Source organism: Peromyscus leucopus, chromosome 10 (assembly GCF_004664715.2).
Source record: "Peromyscus leucopus breed LL Stock chromosome 10, UCI_PerLeu_2.1, whole genome shotgun sequence".
NCBI lineage: Eukaryota > Metazoa > Chordata > Mammalia > Rodentia > Cricetidae > Peromyscus > Peromyscus leucopus.
This window is the reverse complement of record NC_051071.1, coordinates 89,601,382-89,628,707: the sequence shown is the minus strand read 5'-3', so window position 1 is coordinate 89,628,707 and position 27,326 is coordinate 89,601,382. Positions and strand designations below refer to the sequence as shown.

Genomic DNA, 27,326 nt, shown 5'->3' with positions numbered 1-27,326 from the left:
CTTCTGATGCTTTCCAGACTAAGTAGATAGGTTGATCAGTACCTAGAGGCATTAGAACAATAGATAGATTTCTTCACAAAATTGAGGAGGATTAGACATCTCATGAGATAAAGGAAAATATGTATGACATCGGGAGAAACCTGCTGTTTCTATCAATCAGTAACTAAAAAAATTTTGCCATGGTTGGAAAAATAATTAATACCAGTCTCTGTTCTATTAGTCCCCCTGGCTAACTACTTCATTATCAGCACTGGATGGACCTTCAGTTCTCATTCTGTTGGAACAACAGCACTGCATTACATCTTAAAGTAAAACAGTATGAGTCCATGATTTGACGCATTCACTAATACCAGTGGAGAATATAACAGGTCCCCAGGCCTTACCATAGTTGACTCCATGATAGGAGTAATATTCAGCCTGTAGAACTCAGTGTGGAGACAGCACCACCTGTCAAGATTAAACAATACATCAAAATCCACATAGTTCTGAGAAAGTCTCAAAAACCTTGCTTTTTAGCTTCTACAGTTCTACTTCTGGATAACTGTTCTTGTAACCTGAAGTATGTCAACCCACACATGTTTATTGTACTTAAAAGCTCATCCTAAGAAAGTCTTAGTGCTATACAGGGACCCTGAACACCTCTGGCTAATAAAGACATTCTATGTCTTAAACCCACGTCTGGGCAGTCTTCTCTGGTGAATACCTTACAGCAATAAAGGCATAGCTTATAAACATATCCAACTAAGTGGGAAAACCCAAAAACATTAATGAATTTCTCGACATTTGTGACCTAACAAAGTTAAATACCAATGAGATAAAAAAATATGAATGGGATAGAAGTGGTAATATACCAATCCCAAAAGTCCAGGCTCAGATAGATTCAGTGTAGAATTCTACCAGGCCTTCAAAGTAAAAAAAGTAAGTGATCTCAAGAGATTCCCAAAAGTAGAAAAGGAAGGAATACTTCCCAAGGCATTTTAGGAAGCTAGTGTTATTCTGATACCATAACCAGACAAAGACACAGCAATATCAAAAAATTAGGGAACATAGATTGTGGGAGCCCGTTCTCGGATTCCTTGTGGCTTTACCCAGCAGGTCCACATGGAGGATGATTAGGACCACGGGCCTGAGTACAGGTGTCTGAGATAGTCTGCACTTGGCTGTGCTGGGGGAGGAGGTCTTTTGCTCCACCCTTTGGTGTCTCTATAAAAACCCTGGGACAGAGACAGTCAGGGCCCGTTGGAATAGATTCCAGGCCCTCTCAAGGCTATCCTTTATTTTCTATCTGTTTATCTCCGCAATATTCTCCACAATAAATCCTTTTATCTAATATTTCCTGCTGCTTACACTCAAGAAAACTATGGGGAGCTGTCGGGTGGTGGGTAAATGCCCCACAATAGATATAGACTTTCTCCATAAAATACCTGCAAACTGATTATGAAAACACATGAAAAAATTGTTTATCACTATTGAGCTGGGTCCATCCTTGAAATATAGAGATGTTCAATATACACAAATGAATAAATGTAATACTCTACATAAATAAACTCAAAGTCAAAATCACTTGATTATTTCAATAGATGTTGGAAAGGATCTTGACAAAATCAAACACCCTTTCATGAAATCAACCCTGAAGAGAATATGAATGGAGGAAACATATCTCAACATGATACAGACTTAATGACCTGCAACAACATCATGACATGTAGACAAAAACTCAAGGTATTTCCACTAAGATGAAGAATAAGCCCAGGCAGTCTGCACTCTCCACTCCTGTTCAGTACACTGCTTGTGATCTTAGCTAAAGCAGTAAGACAAGAGAAAGACAGAGACAAACAGGAAGGGAGAAGTGAAAGTGTCCTTATGTGCAGATAACACGAACCCACACATAACAGACTAAAGACTCCACCAGAAAATTCTTAGCACTAATAAACACCTTCAGTAAAGTGCTAGGATACAAGATTAACAAACAAAAATCAGTAGCTTTCCTATAATCAATGACAAACAAACTGAGAAAGAAATCAAGGAGACAATATCAACCGAGCAGCCTCAAAAGAAATAAATACCTTGTAGGAAACCGAATCAAGGAAATAAATGATCCCCACAATAAAAACTTAAAAACACTAAGAAAGGAATGGAGGAAGATCCCAGAATAAAGACCTCCCATGCACACTGAATGGAAAAATTGCTATTGTGAAAATGCTTGTTCAACAAACACACAAAAAAGCAAAACCAAAAAAACTTATCAATGTAATCTTCATTAAAATTCCATCATTTTTCACAGAAATTAAAAAAAAAATGGTAAAATTAGTATATTGAAGCATAAAGACCCAGGGACTTCAGAGCCAACTGTGAATAAGGAAAAACTAATTCTGGAGACATCATCATGCTATATTTCAAGATACACAACACAGCCACAGTACTAAAAACAGTACAGCAGTGGCACAGATAGAGATGTGTAAACCAATGGAATGGAACTGGGGACCTGTAACACGAATCTTAAAAGGTCTTACTAATGAAAACAAACCTGCAGCTAGGTATTTCGGTGAACGCTGAAAGATCAGAGAAACAGAACCAGCCACAGCCACCTCACCTTATCAATTCCTCAGCTGATCTCCTTTCCTCAAACTGGAAGCCTCTGAGTCCTTGTCCAAATGGATCTCAGCTGAACTGCTGCTCCAAAGCCTAAAATCTTAACCAGCTCTAGTTCCTGATCCTCATGCCTTATTTCTGCTTCCTGCCTTCACTTCTTGGGATTAAAGGTGTGTGTCACCATGCCTGGCTGTTTCCAGTGTGGCTTTGAATTCACAGAGATCCAGGTGGATTCCTGCCTCCAGAATGCTGGGATTAAAGGTGTATGTGTGCCACCATTTTCTGGCCTCTATGTCTGTCTAGTGGCTGTTCCATTCTCTGACCCCAGATAAGTTTATTAAAGTGCACAATATATTGGGGGATACAATATCACCACAGAGACCAGGATATACTAAATTATAAGGTGGTTCTATTTTGGTCCCTGAGAAATTTCTACACTGATTTCAACAGCATCCATATTGGTTTATACTCCTACCACCAGAGAAAAAGGGCTTCCCCTCCCCTACACCCTCACCATAGTTTGTTGCCATGTGTTTTTTCAATGATATCTATTTTTATTGGGGTAAAATAGACCTCAAATCATTTAATTTACAAGTACCCACTGGGTAAGAATTTGAGTAGGTTTGAAAATATTTATTATCCATGTTTTTTCTTTGTGTGTGTGTGTATGTGTATGTCTGTGTGTCTGTGTCTGTGAGCATTTCTTCTGTTGAGAACTCTGTTTATTTCCATGGCCAATTTTTTTTTTTTATTGTGTCATCTGGTTTCTTGATTTTTTCAGGTTTTTCTATATTCTGGCTATTATTCCTCTGTCAAGGGTGTAACTGATGAGGATTTGCTCCCCCAACATATATCCAAAGGACTCTGTCTCCTATAACAGAGATACTTGCACATCTGTGTCCATTGCTTCTCTAGTCATAATAGAGGAAATGAAAATTGCTAGATGTTCAGTGCTAAGATGGCACTGGTGATGAACTTAATGGAAATGTGGCACTATGATAATCCATGCTAGGGAGATATTGACCACCACACTAATGTAGACCATTTAGCGTACAAAAGTCCATTAGTTTTGGCCATTGACTAAGAGCAGGTTCATACTTCAAAGTCTCCTGTGCAGAAGAACAGAGGTACAGCATTTTAAAGTCAAAACCTACAATTTTATTAATGTTGGATGAGAGGCAAACTTACCTTGCATCATTTGTTTTGACAGAGCATTGTTATTTCAACACAACATGACAATTAATTTTGACTTATACCTTCTTCAGTTATTTTAGTTTAGGTTCACATATCACTAATTATTTTGGTTAATACGTGTGGTGGTATTCTCATTGTACTGAAATGTGAATTTAATTGTATGTTAATAAATAAAGTTGCCCGGGGGTCAGAGCTATGAGAGCCATTGACAGAGTGTGGTGGTGGTGGTGGTGGTGGTGGGGGTGGTGGTGGTGGTGGTGGTGGTGGTGCGCGCCTTTAATCCCATAGATCTCTGTGTGTTCAGGGATACAGCCAGCATTGGAGACATATGCCTGTAAGACCTGGGGGGCTGTACATACAGACAGTGACGAGGCAGTCACATGTTTGGGTTTAAAACCAATGAGAAGGCAGAATGACTATGAAACGACTTACACACAGGGAAATAGCTCTCTTTCGGGAAGCTAAGACCACCGCAGGAGGAAGGGTGAGATTTTAGCTCTGAGCTCTGACCTCTTGGCTTTCTCTTTTACACTGGTTCTGTGTTTCTTATTTAATAAGATGGTTGGTTACATCTACAAATATGTCTGGATCATGGTCATGGAAATCCCAAATGTGTTGCCAAGGCAGACATCTCTCTTGGGGGTAAAGGGCTGAGAAGTATCTGAGGAGACCCAAATGGAGTCAGGACAGGATGCCTTTTATCAATTCAGTACATGTATGCAATAGACTTTTATTGAGTATAAAGAAAATGAAATTGGAAAATGAATGGAACTGAAAAATATTATGCCAAGTGAGGTAATCCAGGCCTGGGAAGACAAATGTTCTCTCTCAAATGTTGACACTACATTGAAATTTTTTAGGTTTGTGTGTTTAAGTCAGATGCCTGTAGAGGCCAGGAAGTGTGAAAGGGGCCATTGCTGGGGAGGACAGTAAATGTGTATTATATGAAAATAGAGAGGGAACACTGGAGTATAAAGGTTTACTTGGGGCTTAGGGAGGAGGAAAGAGGTGAGGGGGTGGAGAGAAGTTCATCTGAAACAAGATCTGTGTGAAAAAGCCATGTGGAAATGTACAATTTTGCAAGCCAATTAAACAAAAAGAATTTTTAAAATGAGTTTGAAAGGTGACTTGTATGAGTGGATAACAATGCTCCCAGAGTCATAGGTTCTTGAAGAAAAATTCTAGCACAGATGTGGGATCCCTCTTTATTAGTTGTTGGCCCTGGAATCTCCAGGTGTCACAGAAGTGTAAGGCAGGTATTTCAAACCCACGTGGGTTTAGAGTAAGGCCAGGTTAGGATTGGGGGTGAACAGAATCACCCAGAAAGTTGATTACATAGTTATCAAATCCTGGGAGTTGGGGATGTAACTCTGGCATACCTGGGGCCGGCCTGGAGCCCTGGGTTAGGCACCAGCACTACTACACAACAGAAGTAAAAACTGACTAGAAGTAGACAACAACCACACAGAAGGAAGAACACAGTGACCTTTGGAAAGGGCGGCCATGACAGAGCTTGAGGGAAGCCCTGTGGTCCTCTGTCTTTCCTGTGTGTCTCACTGATGCTCTCTCCCCTCCTCTCCCCCACCTCTGTCCTTCTCCATTCCTCCCTCTTCTCTTTTCTTTCTTCTCTTTTGTTTTTCAAGGTAGAGAGCAGAAGCAGTTTCACTTTGTAGCCCAGGCTCGCCAACAACCTCTATGTAGCACAGGCTGTCCTTCAACTTGCAAACCTTGGGCCTCAGGCTGAGTCCTGAGATTATAGGTGTGTGCTCCTATTACTCCTTCTGAAGTACTCGAAATGTTCTATAAAATATCTGAGTTTCACAAATATAAATATATTACATTGTAAATATATATCAAGCTGTCTAGTCAGATTTTCTATAATTTTGTATGTATGTGCATGTGTGGCTGTATATGTGCATCATAGATGTGGAGGTCAACAATAGTGTTATCCTCACTCTCACACTGAACCTGAAGAATGAACCAGGACTTTCAGATTCAGCCAGAATGAGTGGTCAGCAAGGCCCTGGGATCTCCCTGGCTCTCCATCCTGATAGGGGAATGTCTTTTGGTGTGCTACAAATATATGTTGCTCTGATTGGTTGATAAATAAAGCTGTTTGGCCTATGACAAGGCAGCTTAGAGGCAGGTGGGAAATTTAGAGTGAGATGGGAAGAAGGCAGGGAGAGACACCAGCAAGCTGCCCAATGAGAAACATGTAATGGGACACAGGTAAAGCCACAGAACATGTGGCGATACATAGATTAATAGTTATGGGCTAATTTAAGATGTAAGAGCTAGCTAGCAAAAAGCTTGAGCCATGGCCATGAACTTATAATTAATATAAGTCTCTATGTGTTTATGTGGGGGACATGAGTGGAAGAGATTTGTCACAACTACCAGCAGGCCGGGACACAGGAAATCTTCTGACTACACCATCCCACGATCAGGCTTTTCACCTGGTGATGGGGATCTGAACTCAGGTACTCATGTTTACAAAGTCTGGCCACTGCCCAGCCTGAACTTTCTCTGTTTGTTCTCATACTTTAATAAAAGTTAACTTTATCAAAATCTTTTACAATTTTTATTCTTTGAGCATTTTGAGAACTTCATACATAGGATGTATTTTAATCATACTCAGCCTCACTCACCCTCCACTGCTACCTTACAACAGAATTCACCCCGAAGTCCCCTCCCAACAACTTCTTTCCCCATCCTCTGTTACCTCTTCCTCCCCCTCCCTCCCTCCTTCCCTCCCCATCCCTCTCTCTCCCCTTCTTCAATGATCCACGGAGTCCAGTCAGTGTTGCCCATGTACACATGGAGTAGAATCATCCCCTGGAGAGTCAACACACCAAGGACCACACTCCTGAAGAAAACCGACTTTCCCTCTCCTGGCAGTCATCAACTGTCCATAGCTCCTCCGCTGGAGGGGGAGGCTCATGTGACCCTTCCCCCTTCATGCTGGAATGTTACAGAGACTATTGGAGTATGAAACTGACTTGTTTTCAACATTGAACTTTTGGTCTAGGAAGTGTCCTGTACTGCACACACTGCACCATCTGACTGCAGGGTCACAGTCTACACTTAGCCCCCCCCCCCTCTTCCTGTTCTTTAGGGATGGAGTTCAATATTTAGCTAAGGCACCCAAACCACAAATCCTCCTGCCTCAGTCTCTCAGTTATAGGAATTACAAATCATGAGTAGTGAATTATTTCTCAATTTGTCCCTTGAGATGTAAAATGAAACTATAAATCAATTTACATTGACAACCTGGGCGCTTAACAAGCCATATCCTGGGCTGTCCTGACCCCGCGTTTGTCCCTTTCTGTGTTAAGCATATATTTGCCTCCTGTCTATTATCCCCACATCTGTTAACACCCCTCAACACACACACACACACACACACACACACACACACACACACACACACACACACACACACAAACACATAGAAACCATTACTTTCCTATTTGTCTCTTCCAGGATGCTGGTTTCTCATCCTCCAGCCCTGGTGTGGGCCTGTCCTAGTGAGCAGTGCAGACTGCCCAGCTCGCTGGAAGCTCACCCTGAGCCTGGGCACACCAACCCCAGTGCCCCACAGCACCCTGACCCCATGGTGAACCAATTCCAGGGCCCCCTCCCCCATTGTAGTGTGCCCCTACCTCATCCCCTGCCCTGACCCCAGGCATCCTCCCACACCCCATGGCATCCTGGCCTGCTTCCTCCTCTCTTATCTTTGCAAGCCACCCATGTCACCACCCCTGAAGGAGGGCAGCAAAGGTGGCCCAGAAGCAGAGGCTCCAGGACGCTGAGGGGCAGAAGCCAGAGCCTCGGGGAGAAGTTGCAGCTCTCCTCCCATCCCCTGCACAAGCAGACTGGGCCCCTGCATCTGACCCTGGTGAGTGTGGGCAGGCAGGGCTGGGAAATCCTTTGCAGCTTCATTTGCAAGCGTGAAATGCACACTACTGGTCATGTCACCTGTCTGTAAAGAGTATGGTGTTTAGGGTGGGTTGAAGATGTAGAACCTTTGGTCTCCAAATATGTGAAGGTAAATAAAGTTGATGCTGGGTGGGCAAAAGTTATGAAGCACAGCAAGTGCAAAAGGAATTTGTTAGCACTGCTATTTTAAGGGACTTGGACAATTTATTCTTTTTTCTTTTTCTCATGATTTAAAATTTGTCCAAAAATCTCTAGTTTGATATACAGATGTTCACCAACCTCTTACAACTCTTATAGTTGTGGAAAAAGTTTGAATAGACAAAAAAATTAAAGGCCAAAATAACTAGGTTATAAACCTTTCAGTGACTGTGTATCTATAATGCCATATTCTTTCTTTTCCTGTGTAATACTAGAAATGTCATTGCTCGTCTAGTTTTACACACACAGAATGTTTGAAAGTAACACATGTTTATTCAGCACCATGTGTCCAGGTCTAGGTCTTTGCACAGAAGAGTCCTTCCTATGGTATTAACTTATGCCTCTTGAACAGTGTGTTCTCTTCGATCAATCTGTGTTAAAATGCACACACATGCAGAAACTTTTCTGCGGGTAACTGTGTCTAAGGATCTGTGGAGCATTTGGAAGGAGGATAAATATGATGAGTGGACAACATTAGGGTCTGCAAGAAGTCCCATGAATGACCACCAGTCACGTATGCAATCAAAAAGAGAGTTTATTAAAAATTATCAACATTTTGGGGTCTGACCATCCCAGAAAATCTCCTTTTAAGCAAGGTTAGGAGAATTTCAGGGAGGAGAGACTAGACTAGGGTCTGATTGGTAGGTTTAAATAAAAAGTTTCTTAGGATTGGTAGGAGGCTCTAGTGATTAGTGACTTTCCAGAGGCAGAGTTAGGGAAAGCTATCTTTAGATAGCAGAAGACTGTGGGGCCCTGCTAATTAGTTGCTCCTAAGTTGTGGTTTTCTAGATAACCACTTGCTAAGTGCCAGCCAGTTCCAAAAATGGAAATGAAGGCCGGGTCTCTGGCAGGCCTCTAAGAGAGCCTGTCATAGCCCTTGTCTGGCTGCCTGACTCTCTCATAAAATAAAATACAAACTAGAATGGAAAATTGTGAGAAAGAACATCAGAAGAGACATAAATACACTCAGGGGCCTCAAAGCTGAACTGAGTTACATTTTAAGTGATTTATTAATTTTTATTTACTGTGTATGAGTGTTTTGCTTGCTTGTACGTAAGTGCACTGCTTGGATACCTGGTGCCTCTGGAGGCCAGAGAGGGCACTGGATCCCCTGGAATTGGAGTGGCAGACAGTTGAAGTCCCCTGTGTGGGAACTGGGAATGGAACCTAGGAACTCTGCAGGAACAGTATGTGCTCCTAACTGCTGAGCCATCTCTCCAGCCCCTTAAGATACATTCTTGAGACCATATCATGAAGGAGTCTAGCAGTCTCAAAGCTCAGGAATGAGAAAGGGAAACAGTGGCTTTTCAGAGAAGCTTCTCCTGGCCTTTGCTTTTGAGGGACCATCTCTTGTGTGTGTTAATCTGAGATTCTGAGGAGACTCAAGCAAGGCTATGCCTAGAAACATCCCATAATTCCAGCAGCAGAGCCTATGCTAAGATGAACTGTAGTTGTTATTTTCCTTAACCTGTCACAGACACCCTTGATGAACAGGTCTTACTTAAAGACAAACCAAAATTTTACATTAGTTATGTGAATTTCATGTTCTTCAAGTATTTGGTAAGTACTTACCTTATAGGCACATCACATATATTTAGGGAGCACCATGTGTCATTTCAGTGCATTTGAACACAATGTATGATCAGCTCAGGGCAGGTTTCCGGACACCCAGGACATTCTGTTGACTGTTTTTCATTTTAGGTTGGTTTTATATGAAAACCATATGAAGTAGGAGGTCTCAGAATCATCTGCTTGAAGAAATTAATTAGGATTAAGATGTATTATGTAAATTAGAGAACTGGAAAATCTATTTTGCACACACACACACACACACACACACACACACACACACAAGCTAGGTGGGTACATAGAAAATTAAAATCTCTTCTTCAGGAAGATTATTGCCCAGCTCACTCCAGGATGTGAAACAAACAAAAAATGATAATAATAGTCTGGATGACTTTGGTTTCACACCTTTTCTCTTCAGGAATGGCTTTATTGTAGCATGATTTACATCATACTCCTCACCAACTTACAGTGCACACTTCTGTGGCTATGGCTATATTCAGAGGATACAAGCAGATTTTCATAATGTAACCTGCTTATTTAAATCCAGAGATGCTTTCCCACAGTGTTTCTGGGACTTTTCAGTGTGTGTGTGTGTGTGTGTGTGTGTGTGTGTGTGTGTGTGTGTGTGTGTGTGTGTGTTTTACACTGTGTGTGGATATCACAGGATAACTTTTCAGAGTCAGTTCTTTCTTCCAATTTGTTGAGGAGATCTCCCCTGTACTTTCTTCTATGTTGAGTACTCCAGGTTAGCTGGCTAGGTGATTCTTCTGTGTTGGGATTTCAAAGGCATGTCACTGTATCCCCGATTTCATGGTGTTCTTGGATTGACCTCAGATCTCCAAAATTGTGCAGCCAGCACATTTACCTGCAGAGCCACCTTTCTGGACTCTGGATGGTTTTCAGAGCCATTTCAGAGTGTTCCCCTGGCTCCACATCCTCTCCAACATAAGCTGTCTTCAGTGTTTTTGATCTTAGCCCTTCTGACAGGTGTAAGATGGTATCTCAGAGTCGTTTTGATTTGCATTTCTCTGATGACTAAGGATGTCGAGCAATTCCTTAAATGTCTTTCAACCATTTGAGATTCTTCTGTTGAGAATTCTCTGTTAAGCTTTGTAGCCCATTTTTTTAATTGGATTGTTCAGTATTTTGAAGTCTAGCTTTTTGAGTGCTTTATCTATTTTGGAGATGACCCTTTGTCAGATGTGGGGTTGGTGAAGATCTTTTCCCTTTCTGTAGGTTGTAGTTTTTTTCTTATTTACCGTGTCCTTTGCTATGTTACAAAAGATCGACCTTTCTACTAGGTTAATCCTACCTATCCATGAGCATGCAAGATCTTTCCATTTTATGATACCATCTTTGATTTCTTTCTTCAGAGACTTAAAGTTCTTATCATACAGGTCTTTCACTTGCTTAGTTAGAGTTACCCCAGGGTATTTTATATTATTTGTCGCTATTGTAAAGGGTGATATTTCTTTCTCAACCCATTTATCATTTGTATATAGGAGGGCTACTGATTTCTTTTGAGTTAATCTTGTATTCTGCCACTTTACTGAAGAAGTTTATCAACTCTAGGAGTTCCGTGGTAGAATTTTTGGGGTCACTTATGTATATTACCATATTGTCTGCAAATAGTGGAAGTTTGACTTCTTCTTTTCCAAATTGTATTCCCTTGATCTCCTTTTGTTGTCTTATTGCTCTAGCCAGAACTATATTGAATAAATATGGGGAGAGTGGACAGCCTTGTCTTGTTCCTGATTTTAGTGGAATCACTTTGAGTTTCTCTCCCTTTAATTTGATGTTGGCTGCCGGCTTGCTGTAAATTGCTCTTATTATGTTTAGGTATGTTCTTGTATTTCTGATCTCTCTAGAACCTTTATCATGAAGGGGTGTTGGATTTTGTCAAGGGCTTTTTCAGCATTTAATGAGATGATCATGTGGTATTTTTTCTTTCAGTTTCTTTATATGGTGTATTACATTGACAGATTTTCTTATGTTGAACCATCCTTGCATCCCTGGCATGAAGTCTACTTGGTCATGGTGGATAATTTTTTCATGTGTTCCTGGATTTGGTTTGCCAGTATTTTACTGAGTATTTTTGCATCAATGTTCATGATGGAGATTAGTCTGTAATTCTCTTTCTTTGTTGCTTCTTTGTGTGTTTTGGGCATCAGTGTAACTATAACCTCATGAAAAGAGTTTGGTAATGTTCTTTCTATTTCTATTGTTTGGAACAATTTGAAGAGTATTGGTATTAGCTCTTCTTTGAAAATCTGGTAGAGGAGTTGGGGATTTAGCTCAGTGGTAGAGCGCTTGCCTACCAAGTGCAAGGCCCTGGGTTCAGTCCTCAGCTCTGAAAAAAAAAAAAAAAAAGAAAATCTGGTAGAATTCTGCCCTGAAACCATCTGATCCTGGGCTTTTTTTGGTTGGGAGACTTTAAATGACTGCTTTTATTTCCTTAGGGGTTATTGGTCTATTTAAATAGTTTATATGGTCTTGTTTTGACTTTGGTATGTGGTATCTATCCAGAAAATTGTCCATTTCTTTCAGATTTTCCAATTTTGTGGAATAAAGGTTTTGAGTGTATGACCTAATAATTCTCTGGATTTTCTCATTGTTGTTATGTCTCCCTTTTCATATCTGATTTTGTTAATTTAGATGCTGTCTCTCTTTGCTTTTTGGTTAATTTGGATAAGGGCTTGTCTATCTTGTTGATTTTCTCAAAGAACCAACTCTTTGTGTCATTGATTCTTTGTATTATTCTCTTTGTTTCTATTTTATTGATTTCAGCCCTCAATTTGATTATTTCCTGGCATCTGTTTCTCCTGGGTGAGTTTGCTTCTTCTTGTCCTAGAGCTTTCAGTTGTGCTGCTAAGTCACTAGTGTGAGATTTCTCCAACTTCTTTATGTGGGCATTTAGTGCTATGAATTTTCTTCTTAGCACTGCTTTCATAGTGTCCCAAAAGTTTGGGTATTTTGTACATTTGTTTTCATTGAATTGTAGGAAATCTTTAATTTCTTTCTTTATTTCTTCCTTGACCCATTGGTGATTCAATTGGGCATTATTCAGTTTCCATGAGATTGTAGGCTTTCTGTATTTTTTGTTGTTGAAATCTAAATTTAAGCCATACTGTCTGATAAGATACAGGAGGTTATTTCAATTTTTTTTTAATCTGTTGAGATTTGCTTTGTGGCCAAGCATGTTATCAATTCTGGAGAAGGTTTCATGGGGTGCTGAGAAGAAGGTATATTCTTTTATGTTATGGTGGAATATTCTGTAGTTATCTATTAAGTCCATTTGAGTTATAATGTCTGTTAGTTCCTTTATTTCTCTGTTAAGTTTCTGTCTGGCAGACCTGTCCATTGGTGAGAGTGGGGTGTTGAAGTCTCGCACTACTAGTGTATGGGGTGTGATGTGCAATTTAAGCTTTAGTAATGTTTTCTTTTCAAATGTGGGTGCCCTTGTATTTGGAGCATACATATTCAGAATTGAGACTTCATCTTGTCAGATTTTCCCTGTGATAAATATGTAATGTCCTTCCCAATCTCTTTTGATTGATTTTAGTTTGAAGTCTATTTTATTAGATATTAGGATAGCTATCCCAGCTTGCTTCTTAAATCCATTTGATTGGAAAGTCATTTCCCAGCCTTTTATTCTGAGGTAGTGTTTGTCTTTGAAGTTGAGGTGTGTTTCTTGTAAGTAGCAGAGGATGGATCTTGTTTTCATATCCGTTCTGTTAGCCTGTGTCTTTTTATAGGTGAATTGAGAACATTGATATTAATGGATACTAATGACCAGTGATTGTTAACTCCTGTTAATTTTTTGATGGTAGTGTCCATGTTTCCCTTCTTTCGTATTTGTTGGTGTGGGACTATCTATTGCCTATATTTTCATGGGTGTATCTAACTTCCTTAGGTTGGATTTTTCTTTCTAGTGCTTTCTACAGGGCTGGATTTGTAGAAAGATATTATTTATCTGGTTTTATCATGGAATATTTTGTTTACTTCATCTGTTTTGATTAAGACCTTTGATGGGTATAATAGTCTGGCTTGGCATCCATGGTCTCTTAGTGTCTGCACAGCATCTGTCTAGGACCTTCTGGCTTTTAGAGTCTCCACTGAGAAGTCAGGTGTTATTCTGATGGGTCTGCCTTTATATGTCACTTGGGCTTTTCCTTTGCAGCTCTTAATATTTTTTCTTTATTCTGTATGTTTAGTGGTTTGATTATTATGTGGTGAGGGGACTTTATTTTTGGACCCAGTCTATTTGGTGTTCTGTAACCTTCTTGTATTTTCATAGGCATTTCCTTCTTTAGGTTGGGAAAGTTTTCTTCTTTGATTTTGTTGAATATATTGTCTGTGCCTTTGAGTTTCTATCCCTATTATTCCTAGGTTTGGTCTTTTCATGGTGTCCCAAATTTCCTGGACATTTTGGATCATGACTTTGTTGGCTTTAGTGTTTTCTTTGACTGATGAATCTATTTCCTCTATCGTATCTTCAATGCCAGAGATCTGATCTTCCATCTCTTGCATTCTGTTGGTTATGCTTGTTTCTGTAGTTCCTGTTCATTTACTCAGATTTTCCACTTCCAGCATTCCCTCAGTTTGTGTCTTCTTTATTGTCTTGATTTCAGTTTTCAAATGTTGAACTGTTTTCCTCACTTGTTTAATTGCTTGCTCTTGACTTTCTTTAAGGGATTTACTAATTTCTTCCAATAAATTGATTTTTCCTCGAATTCTTTAAGGGAATTTTTCATTTCCTCTTTAAAGATCTCTATCATCATCTTAAGTTCAATTTCAAGGTTGATTTCTTCTGTTTCTTCTGTGTTAGGATGTTCAGGTCTTGCTGATGTAGGTTCCAATGGAGCCATATTGGTTTTTATGTTGTTGACTGTATTTTTGCACTGGCATCTACCCATCTCTTTCTCCACTTGGTGCAAGCAGTGTCTGTGTCTGAGGGAACCTCTCTTGGTCTGATCAATACTCTTGATCCAGTGGGAGCTCTTGGTCTAATTGGTGCTGATGGACTTTTTGTCTCAGGGAGCAGCTCTTAGTCCAATTGGCACTTGTGGGTTCTGTCTCAGGAAGTGGCTGCAATCTTGGCTTGTGGGTGGTTTGGGAGGGGTGCGGCTTGTGGGTTACAGGGTCTGGTGGGGGATGACGGTAGTCTGACCCCTTTGCAGTAGGTCTGCCTGCCAAATGGCCTGAAACTGGGACTGCAATGGGTGGTGGTGTAGGGGTGCAGGGCTGTGCCCCTGGGCCCAAAGCCTAGGGGCTGGGGTGTTCGGGTATGAGGATAAAGACTCACCTCTTAGTCCAGTCGGGTGCTGGTGAGCTCTGTCTCAGGGAACAGTTGCAGTCTCAGAGGGTGGGTGGGATTTGGGGGAGGTGGTCCTTGTGGGTTACAGGGTCTGATGCGGGATGGTGGTAGTCTGACTTGTCTGCAGGAGATCTGCCTGCCAACTGGCCTGAAACTGGGACTGCAATGGGTGGTGGTGAATGGGTACAAGTTTGTGCCCCTGGGCTCCACCTAGACAAAGACTCACCTCTTAGTCCAATCTGGCACTGGCAGGCTCTGTCTCGGGGAACATTTGCAGTCTTGGAGGGTGGGTGGGATTTGGGGCAGGTGGGGCTTGTGGGCTACAGGGTCTGATGGAGGATGGTGGTAACCTTGTCTGCAGGCGGTCTGCCTGCCAAGTGGCCTGTAACTGGGACTGCAATGGGTGGTGGTATGGGGGCACAAGCTTGTGCCCTGGGCCCAAAGCCTAGGGGTTGGGGTGTTCAGGTATGAGGATAAAGACTCACCTCTTAGTCCAATCAGGTGCTGGTGGGCTCTCTATTGATACAAATTTAAGGTTATTTTTGCTATATCATACTGTATATATGTTTCTACTCTTGTTTAAGCTATTGTACCTATGCAGCTTATTTAAAAATATGATGTAATGTTCTAGTTTTTGAACATTATTATTATAAACTATTTAGGATAATTAAGAAATGCAGGTTAGTAGTCAGTCACCCATAAGAATCAAACTTTTAATTGTGTTAGGTATGTTTTTGAGATCAAACAGAAGTATATTTTAGGTAGGCACATGGTCTTAAAACTGCCATTGCCTCGAGTACTGATAGTATGCTGTCCAAATTGGGCAAGCAGGGAACCAAAGAAGGTTACTGCTGAATTTTGCCAAGACAAGGTAGGACAGTCCTTCAAAAACTTCTGCTTCATAGAGAAGCCTGTTAGATATTTTAGGCCTGTAGGCTGAAGATGGATGCCCAAACTTTGCAGGGGAAACTTGGGTGGCTGTCCAGGCTGCCAGCTGTTTCTATCATTTCTACAGCTTTGGAAGTTGTTTGTTTTGCACTTCAGTGTTTACTCAGGTAATATTATATCCTTCTTAGCTCTCTTATGGGATTGAAGACTATATAGTTATAGTTAGTTTTCCTTGTTACAAAATTCAGAAAAGTATAAGGTTGAGAGACATAGAAGCTTACATTGTATATCAAAGAAAATGTTTTGAGGCCAAAAAAGATATTTTTAGGCTGGTAATACTATTTATGATAGAAAATAGTTTAAGTATAAAACTTTGAACTCACAAAGATAGGATAGATAACAGAGTATTTTCTCCAAATTTTCTAATGACAAATGAATTGGACATTGGGAATGTAATCCATACCTGATAATTGTTCTTATTGTATACGGTTTTACTGTTTTAGAGTTAAAGCCCTTTCTTTTTTATTCAGGCAAAAAAGGGGAAATGTTGGGCGCCATTTGATTACATAGCATGAAAGGTGCCTTCTGATTGGTTTAATAAAGAGCTGAATAGCCAACATCTAGGCAGGAGAGCATAGGCTGGATTTCCCAGCAGTGAGAGGATGTCAGGGTTATGAATCTAGGTTTGAGGGATGGCAGTAAGACACTGAGCAAGTCAGACATACAGAATAGAAGAGAGGAAAAAGTCGTGTGGCAGATCATAGATTAACAGAAATAGGATTAATTTAAATTATAAGAGCTAATTCGGAACAAGCCTAAGCTAATAGTCAAGCTTTCATAATTAATAATAAGTCTCCAGTGAAGTAAAAACCCATGGATATAACATGAATCTTAAAGGTCTTATAATAAAAAACCCAGAGCCAGATATCAGGGTGAAAGCTGAAAAATCTGAGAAGCAGAGCAGCCAGCCACTGGTTCTTACTTCTATGAAATCCTCAGTCTAAAGAGAGTTAGTTCCTGTTTCCTCACTCCTTATATACTTTTCTCTGCCCAGACACCACTTCCTGGGATTAAAGGCATGTGTGCTTCCCAAGCAAATGCATAACATCTCAAGTGCTGGGATTAAAGGTGTGTGCCACCACTTCCTCTCTCTGATTCCAGTGTGGCCTTGAACTCCCAGAGATCCAGATGGACCTCTGCCTCCCAAGTGATAGGATTAAAGGTGTGTGCCACCACTGTCTGGCCTCTATGTCTAATCTAGTGCCTGGCTCTGTCCTCTGGTCTTCAGGCAAGTTTATTTGGGTACACAGTATATCACCACATTTCCCCTTTTTTGTCTAAAACAATAAAAGAAGTTTATAAATAATATAAGAAAAACCATATGTAATAAGTAAATATAATATGTGAAGAATTACATTAACAATGTTCAGGCCATTAACATTTGACAAATTCACAGAAAATACTCCATTGTTTATCATATTTGTTGAGTCCAAAATGTACCTAATTCACTTTCTATCCTAATGTGCATTACCAGGTGAAAACTATCTTTTGATGTCTTTCAAACTTAAATACTTTATGTCGCCTTAGTGAGTTTCTTTTCTGAATTTGTTAACAAGGAAAACTATAACTATCAAGTCTTCAAATCCCACAGAGATCTGAGAAGGAAATAATATTACTGAGTAAGCAGAAAGTATAAGCAAGCTACTTACAAATATGTGAGAAATGACAGAAACAAGTGGTTACCTGTATAGTCACCCCAGGTTTCTCTGCAATGTTGGGGCATCCATCTTCAGCTTACAGGCTTAGCATATCTGACAGACTCATGTGTGAAGATTTTCTAAAAGGCCTTCTTACCTTGCTTGGCAAGGTCTGCAGTCCTTTCTTTTGTGTCCTGCTTGTCTATTTGGACAGCAGCTGAGGCAAGAGCATTTTCTTGCCCAGTAACTAATTTGCCACAAAGAAGGTAAACTCTATGTGGAATTTCTTTGATGTCCATCATCTTCTCTGAAGTAGATTGGTGCTGCCAGGAGCAGACATGTCTCATAGTTACAAAATAGAATCTATGCTATTAAAATATAGTTCTGTTTGTCTTTGAAAATGTACATAATATGACTACAAGTTTGATTGCAATAATTATTAACTTGCATTTCTTATATCCTAATTGGTTGGTAATAATAACTTGCATGGCTTAGCAATTTGCATTACATTGTTAAATGAGCTATATAGGTACAATATCTTGAACAAGATTAGAAATATATATATATATACATATATATATATACACAGTATTTTCTAACAAAATAAGTCTCAAATTTGTATCAATATACATAATTTGTATACAATATATAAAAATCCAATCCAATGTAAAATATTTGCTTTTTAAAAGTAGATTCAATAATCTACCCTTTTATCTTATCATAGCTGTATTCTCCCTTTTTTCTTTTCAGAGTAGATTCAATAATCTACCTTTTTTTTACTATCATTTCTATATCCTTTTAGAGTAGATTCAATACCTACCTATCATGTATATCCTCTTTTTTCTTTTTCAAACAAGAACCCTGAATCTAATTTTCTTTCTTTAGCTTTTTTCCTGACCATTATTAATTAACAATTTGTAACCAACCATCCTAAACATTGACAATTATCTATAAGTCATTGAATGGCCAAAAACCACCCATCCCACCTCTTGGGAATGTGGGTGTAATGCTCTTAAAATTATTTCCTGCTGTATGGGGGCAAAGTAATCTTTAGGGGATATTAAAAAAAAACTTTTTGGATCAATTGTCAAGTCCTGGAAGAGGTAGCTATATTATTTGTTTTTCAGTCTCTTATTAATGGAGAAAAAACAGGGCTTATCTCAAGTCCTTGCTCCAGTAGGATGTGAGGCTGGATCATCTCAGCCAGCACCTTGAAATTGTCCTGAGCAGTTTGTCATCCAAATCCAACTTTTGGGTGGTGTTTGTCAGCTTGATGGCTTTAACACAGTCCAGGTGGAACCATCATTGTTGAATCCCACCATCTTTTTGGAGACTTCAGAGATTACATTAGGTCAGATTATTCCATTTCTTGATAATTTTTTTCTGGGTTATTCTTCCTTCTTCTTTGGATGCTTATTTGTCCCAAGGTGTTTAAATTCCTCAAGATGGTTGTTTTTATTTTCCTGAAAAGACAAAATAAATCCCTTCCCCTATCCTAACTTTGTGGAGTTTCCAAATCAAATCTTTATGATTTTGATTTATGGCTTCTCCTTAAATTTTTGTTTTATTTTCTAAAGCAGTTCTATCTTCCAAAACAGTATGGTTTGTTTTGTTTTTGTTTTTTCAATAGGCATTAGATCCTTTAATTGCTCTGGGAAGGTGTTTCTTCCACAATGACAGGAAAGGACTGAACTGAAATGGTCATGGGGGCCTGCTAGAGGCCCCTTAGGGAGTTTCCTGACTTCAAAGGCAAAGGATTCCCTTGTCTGTCCCTTGTTGATCTACATTTATTAGTCCAATGTTTGTTTTTACCACAACTTCTGCATAATCCAGAAGGGAGGGGCATTCTGTTGGGATTATTCCTTGAGAAACCATTATTTCTAGGAACAACTTGTTTATAATCTCTCTTTAGGTGACCTTTTTCCTACAACTGAAACATCTGACATTACTATTTTTCTTCAAACCTCTGGAAACCACCTCTCCTTTCTAAGTATGATCTTGGCCATGAGATTCCACATTCACTGTATATCAGATCCATTCCTCCAAGGATGCTGATCTTGCCTTTAATGGCCTAATTACCCTTTTGCCTTGTGCATTAGCATTTTCCAAGCCAGAGATTCAATTATTATCTGTTTAGCTTCTGAATTCGGTATCATTGTATTTACTCCTGAAGACAGCCTTTGTACGAAATCAGTGAAGGTTTCTTTGGGTGCTGAATAACTTTTACAAATGACTCCATTTTCTTTCCTACTTCTTCAATTCTGTCCCAAGCATTCAAGGCTACCATTAGGCATAAAGCAAGGGTGTGGTTATAAGTTAAAGATTGCCTTTCTACAGCATAATCTCCCTCTCCAAGAAGTTGATCTTGGGAGATTTCCATACCCTACTTTGTTGTTCAATGGTCTTAACCTCCTCTTTCTACCATGTCCTCCATTCTAATTGTGGACCAGCTTCTATGACAGCTGTAACCAAATCTCTCCAGTCTTGAGGGAAATTTCTATTACATGTTGACCATGAGTTTAACATCTCCTTCACAAATGGGGAATGCATACCACAGGACACTATAGCTTCTTTAAATATAATCAAATATAACATTTGCACAGGAGTCCAGTCAGCTCTTACACAACCTTGAGCATTTGGCAGTTCCTGTAAGGTTACTGCATAGATTAATGTTGGTTGTTTGAAAGACTTAGGCTGTTTTTCGGTTACTGTATAATGCATTACTGAGATTGGTTTACCTTCAAATTCTTTTGTCTGGATCTCAATATCTCTATGATCTGCTTTAACAAGTTTTTCTAATCTTGGCACATTTTATTTTAACCAACTTTATAAATGATCTAACAAAAATGATCAAACAAATAATATTTATAATTGACATTACATCTATCCCATCTACATTAATTATCCTCTCATTTAATTGTGCCATTTTCAAACCATCAATTGTATTATCACACAGAGACCAAATTCTCTCCATTGTAAAAATGTTGTTTCCCATTTTTTAAATGTGGGGGAAAAAACTTCTTTTAACTAATTCTTCCTGTTAAAAAAATCTTAATTGACTCACCAAAGCTGCTGACAACAATTATGATGATGGTGTTGCAGCAGCCAGAAGAGGAAGCCCAGAGAAAGTAAAAAAGAAGAAACTAGAGAGGCAGATATTTGTATGTGAGAATGTGAAAAAGCAGCTAATTCTGGTGTTTTGGAGCCTGGGCCTGTGGAGTTTGCTGCAGAGAGGTTACAAAAGAAACTTAGCCAGGTGGTTAGGCACTCCAGCTGTGTGTAGCTCAGGTCTACAAGGCCACAGGCAAGTGGCTTTTTCATGAACTCATGCCCCACAAGTTGGATGCCAAAAGTAACAAGAATATTAAAAAGTCTTATAATAAAAAAAAAACCAACCAAACAAACCCAGAGCTAGATATTGGGGTGGAAGCTGAACAATCAGAGAAGCAGATCCACCAGCCACTAGCTTACCTCTACAAAATTCTCAGTCTAAAGAGAGTGAGTTCCTGTTTCCTTACACCTTATATACCTTTCTGTGCCCAGATATCACTTCCTAGCATTAAAGGGGTGTGTGCCTCCCAGGAAAAGGCATGAGATCTCAAGTGCTGGGATTAAAGATGTGTCCTACCACTGCCTGGTTCTGTCTCTATCTTATACTGGATTAATCTCATGTAGCCCAGTGTGGCCTTGAACTCCCAGAGATCTAGACAGATATCTGCCTCCCAAGTCATAGGGTGTGTGCCATCACTGCCTGGCCTCTATGTCTAGTCTAGTGTCTGGCTCTGTTCTCAGATCCCCAGGCAAGCTTTACTGAGGTACACAATAAACCATCACACATGGAAGTCTGATCAATAATTTACTGATGGGTGAAATGGGAATAACACACTCACAATACATAATGAGGTGGTGCTGCTGCGTCCTTGTCCACCAGGGAAGGATGAAGAAAGCTCCACACCAGCTCACTGATCTGTGGTGTCAGGAAAACTTCCATGTCTGAGAGAGAGAGAGAGAGAGAGAGAGAGAGAGAGAGAGAGAGAGAGAGAGAGAGAGAACACAACCCTCTTGCTCAGTTATTATCCAGTCAAGAAACCAGGCCTGACCATACCCTAGGTCTTGTCACCCCAATACCATTGGCTGAGTGGATTGAATTCCCACAACATTCCATGTCATTATTTGGGGGCTGGAGTTCCAAGAAAATCTGACAAGAAATTCTTACTAACTACACCCCTAAAATCTCATCAACACAACTGTCCAAACATGGGCAAAGAGGACAGCCATGAACATGGCAGCTGCATGGAGAAAAGTCCCTACACAAAGAACTACAGGCATGTGAGGAAAGCTGGGAGTGGGAGACGTGTTCTTTCCAGGGAAGAGCACAACAACTGATCGTCCAGGACCAAGTGGTCAGCCCTGAAAACATACATACAAGTATCATTATATGTACTCAACAGGTTGCATAGACTTTCAATAATAATTTAGGAAAAAAGAACCTATGCATTTAAAGGAGAGCGGAAGAGCAGGGAGGGCTATATGCAACTGTTCAGAGGGAGGAAAGGGAAGGAGAAATGTTGTAATTAAAATACAATTTCAAAAATGAACAACAACAAAATAAGTCAGCAAAGTGATAGTTGGTAAAGTTTAAAGACAAACATCTAATAGCATTTCTTAATAAAATGCTGAGGCATCTGCTGTGGATATTGCTCTGTATAAATAAAACACTGATTGGCCTGTAGCCAGGCAGGAAGTATAGGTGGGACTAACAGAGAGGAAAATTGAGGGAACAGGAAGGAAGAGAGAGACTGCAGCCACCGCTAGGACAAGGAAGATGTAAGGTACCAGTAAGCCATGAGCCACGAGGCAAAGCATTAATAGAAATGGGCTGAATATAAGAGTAAGAGCTAGACAATGATAGGCCTGAGTTAATGGCCAAGCAGTTTAAATAATATAAGCGTCTGTATGTTTATTTTATAAGTGGGCTAAGGGACTGCTGGGCCTTTGCGGGACCTGAAAGGAAAACTCTCAGCTACAGGCATCAAATCTTAATGCATAAAAAAAAATCAAAATATATATCACTGGATTTGGAATATGTTCCTATTAACTATGAGAATCTGAAAGTTCTAGAAGATTTTATGGCAAAACTGTTGGGAGTGGGGACTACCAAGGCACAAACAGGAAAAAGGAGACAGTAAGTTTCACTACAACCATTCCCTTCTCATGATCTCCAAGTTTGTGCTGCTTCACAGAGCCCCAGAGTCAGAGTCCTCAGCCTGACCTTAGTCTTCCTAATCCCACCACAATCCTGGAAGTGTAGGAAGCATGCTTTGTTCATTTCAGCAGCCACTCAGACAAATAGCAGAACCCAGGGTGTGCACGGTCCCCGAAGCTTCCAGAAGTTTTCTCTCACTGAAGGGGGAGCATACTCAAGCAGTGTCACATGTGCCAAACAACTCTAAATGGACAGTACACACTTCAGATGGATAGCTAGGATTCCCACACTAGGGTACGGAGTAAAATGTGGAAATTTCATCACTCAACTATCATGAGTTAGTCAGAGTAACTTCATAAGCAACTGCCTGCCTCTTAAATTTACTAAGTACTGTTTTCCAAAACCACAGATTGCAGAATATATACATTATTAACAAGAAGAAAGAAACTCCAGGAGCTAGAGAGATGGTTCAGTGTCTCTGTATTTCTAGAGGACCAAGGTTCAATTTTCAGTACCCACATGGCAGCTCACAACTGTTGTAACTCTGGTTCCAGGGGATACAACACCCTATCTTTGGCCTCCACAAGCACCAGAGATGCATGTGATATGCAGACATATATGCAGGCAAACACACATAAAATAATAAAATAAATTTAAAAAGAAATAAACTCTAACACTGTATCACCACCATTGAAATAATTTCACTAGAGACAACTGCTCTTATTATAAGTAAATAACAGTGAAAAGGAAAGAGAATGAAAAAGCAAAGCAAATAATAACACACACACACTCATACACAGATACATTTACACACAGACACACTCACATACAGATGCACTCATACAGACACACACTCACAGTCACACACATACTGACACAGATACACACACACACACACACACACACATTCACAGACACACGCTTTCATACACACAAACTCACTCACTCTACCATGGCAAATCAGAGTCTAGGCCAAGGGCCCTGGGTCAGAGGCAGACTACCAAGGACTCTTCACACACTGCAGAGAAAGCATCAGCACTTATGGAACAGAACAGCAAATATTCATCCACAGATATGACTTCTCTGATTAAAAATATACCACTAAAGAATATTAAACAACAAATAAAAAACCAAAGTCATCCACAATTATATTATCCAGCTGCATTTGTCTAGTATGATTTGATTTATGGAGTCTCCTATACTGGTTTTCACTACACATACATTAATAGTCGTTTGTGGTAGATTGCTCCAATTATTAATATGTAGTTACCTTTATTTTTCCTAACTTTGGTTGTATATCTGCTTTGTCAGGTTGGAGTATAGCTTTTGGAGTCTGTTTGCTTAAAATGCCATTTTCCATCCTTTGTAGCAAGAGTTTTCCTGTCTTGCCCACAGTCAGAACAAATCTTTGTCACCTGCCAGTCCCACAGCCGCTCAGACCCAACCAAGTAAACACAGAGACTTATATTGCTTACAAACTGTATGGCCATGGCAGGTTTCTTGCTAACTGTTCTTATATCTTAAATTAATCCATTTCCATAAATCTATACCTTGCCACGTGGCTCATGGCTTCCCGGCATCTTCACATTCTGCTTGCCCTGGCAGAGGCTGGTAGTGACTCCTTCTGCCTTCCTATTCTTTCTTTTCTCCTCTCTGTTAGTCCCGCCTATACTTCCTGCCTAGCCACTGGCCGACCAGTATTTTATTTATTGACCAGTCAGAGCAACACATTTGCCATACAGAACATCCCACAGCAATCCTTGAACTTTCAGTCTCATATACATTGCCAACTAGTTGAGTTTCCTGTTGCAATAAGCAGTTGGTTATTGTTTTCTGCTTTCATTTTAGCCTGGCAGGTGCATCTTTTACTCCAGAATTGACACCATTTATATTTAGGTTAGTGTTAAAATGTTTGTACTAGACAAAATCCCATAATTTGGTGGGCTTCTGTTCATCTTTCGATTTTCCATTTTGGCTTCAATTGCTATGTATTCTTTTCTTTCTCTCTCATCTTAGAAGTTTGCTGACTCACTGGCAGTTTGCTTTCTACAATCCATCCCTGAAAGAAGCCAAGGCAGAAACTCAGGCAGGAACTGAATCAGAGACACCGGAGGAACACAGCTTACGAGTTGCTCCTCATGGCTTGCTCAGCCTGCTTTCTTAAACATCCCAGGACCCCAAAGTAGTCTAGACTCTCCCACATCAATCATCAATCAAGAAAATGCCCCGCAGACTTGCCAATCTAATGGAGGCAATTTCTCAGCTGAGGATTCTTCCACCCACATGACTCCAGCGTGGGTCAAGTTGATAAAAAGCTAACCAGCACACTTACTGAGTCAGCACTGTTGATTCCTGAGAACTGCAGGAGTTATTTTCTCCTGAGCTCTTGTGACTGTAGCTTTCTGTCTTCTTCCTTTGTGTTTTTATTTTCCTGGGAGTGTCTTCCTCACGGCAGCCTCAGTGGTCAGCATTGCTTTAGTTATGCTCATCTTGAAGGTCTTTACAAAGGACAAATTTGCTGTAGTCACACTGGTTGTCAGTTCTTTTCTTTGAGTGCTCAAAATACATAGTTCCACACTCTGGCCTTCAGCATTTCTGTCTAGGAGTGTGCTGTTGTTCTGACTGGTTTGCCAATCAGGTTCGTTGTTAATAACTTGGCTCTTCTCTTAGTGGCTTCCAGCATTTTTCCTTGTTCTGTACTCTCTGCATTTTATCATGAGTGTGATATGACAGAATATTTTCTCGTCATATCTGTGTGGTGGTCTAAATTATCTCTGTATCTAGACGACATCCTAGTCTTTCAGTAGATACAGGACATTTTCCAATGTTGCTTCACTGAATAGGTTTTCTGTGTTTTTAGTCTCTATTTCAGCATTATGTTCTAATAAAAACATTCCTGTTTGGTCTGTCTGTCATGTCCTGGAGGTCATCATAAGTTTTCCTTTATTCCTCTGTGAATGTGGTAATTCATTAACCTTGTCTTTGAAGCCCTGTTATTTTTATCTTTCAGTTAATTTAGTCTGTTGTTGATTCTGTCTCCTGAATTTTAAAAATTTTTTCTGTAAACTTTTCCAAAATTTCCATTTAAAAATTATCTTCATTACTCATACTCTATATTGTTTATCCTTTTTTAATTCAGAAAATTTTTTTTCATCTTACATGCAAAAGATTCCCCCCTCTTCTCTCCTCCTGCCCCTCCAGTATCCCTCTCTCAACCCATGCCTAGTCCCTCCTACAAGAAGGCAAGGCCTCCCATGGGGAGGTACATTTAGTACAGGCAGTTCTCAGCCCCTCCCCCTGCCTCAAGGCTGTGCAAGGTGTCCCGTCACAGAAGTGGGCTCCAAAAGGCCTGCTCATGCGCCAGGGATGGAATCTGATCCTACCAAAACTGGCAAACTCTTAACGAAGAAACATAAAAGAAGAGCCACAGATCCACGTAAGGGAAAAGATGGAAAGCTGTGAGGCTATGGGAGAAACACATTGGAGGATGTGTCCTATCTTGAGTGGAAACTTCATTTTATAAATCTCCAATCTGTCCAAGGATGCCAGTCATCAGTAAATTAATATTTAAAATTGATACAATCAGAATAAAATGTCCAGCTTATCATAATAAAATATCAAGTGTGTCATGAAGAATAAATATATGATGAATGCCAAAATGAAAAATAGTAAGAAGAATTTATTTTTAATAGAACTTACTATATCTAAAGCCATTTGAATCAAATGGATGTAGTATCTGGATAGGTACTGACAATAGACCACCAGCAAAACACACACACACACACACACACACACACACACACACACACACACACACCACAAGAAATCAGAGATAGAGCCAAGTAATTATGGAATGGGAAATTCATTTTGATGAAGGAAATGATTCATCTAGTAAATGAATGATACTGAGAATGTTGTTGTCCACTTGAAATGAAAAAAAAAATCCATTTTGCAAAGAATACCAAGCTAAAATTTGATCTTTAATTCTTTATATATAAGACAAGAAAATACCCAAAACTTTAAAATTTAGGAACAAATCTGTAATAGTTCATTGTCACAGAGCTTTTTCCAGGCCAAACAGGAAACCAAGGATACATGAAAAGTTTGCTTTGGAAAAAAGTCAATGTAGACAGTGAAAAACCACTAAATAACAAAGTGGGAGAGTGCTCCCCTCCTCTCTTTCTTTCTGTGTGGTGTGTACATGAATGCAGGTGTGAATCACCCAAAGACCTAGTATCTTAATATACTAAAAATTGTTTCTCCTTATTTTCTTCAGTTGTCTCTTTTTGAAGTTGCAATCTTTTTTAGTTAACCTCTTGAATGATTTCTTCAACATTCTGCCTAATCATGTTTAGACTCAGTTGCTGACTTGATATTTTTTTATTTTTATTTTTTAAAAGATTTATTTATTTATTTATTATGTATGCAGTGTTCGGCCTGTATGTATGCCTGCATGTCAGAAAGAGGACACCAGATCTCATTATAGATGGTTGTGCGCCACCATGTGGTTGCTGGGAATTGAACTCAGGACCCCTGGAAGAGCAAGCAGTCAGTGCTCTTAACCTCTGAGCCATCTCTCCAACCACATTATGATCTTTTGATGAAGTAGTGTAATCTTGTTTCTTTACATTCTTGTGTTTTGTTGTTGTGGGTTGTGCACCTGTGGAGTGAATATGTTTTACACATTGATGTGAGGACGTGCACAGTCAACATTGATCTGACAAGA

General features: G+C 39.8%; 1 protein-coding gene across 1 annotated transcript in view; it reads left to right on the top strand.

Moving 5' to 3' along the window:
- The first annotated feature begins 7,309 nt into the window (after positions 1-7,309).
- Positions 7,310-27,326, top strand: part of LOC114691799 (ATP-binding cassette sub-family G member 3-like) — a 78,427-nt gene continuing 58,410 nt past the window's right edge. The window contains exon 1 of the mRNA XM_037209250.1: positions 7,310-7,684. The gene's annotated coding sequence lies outside the window, so the exon portion shown is untranslated. The remainder of the gene's footprint in view (positions 7,685-27,326) is intronic.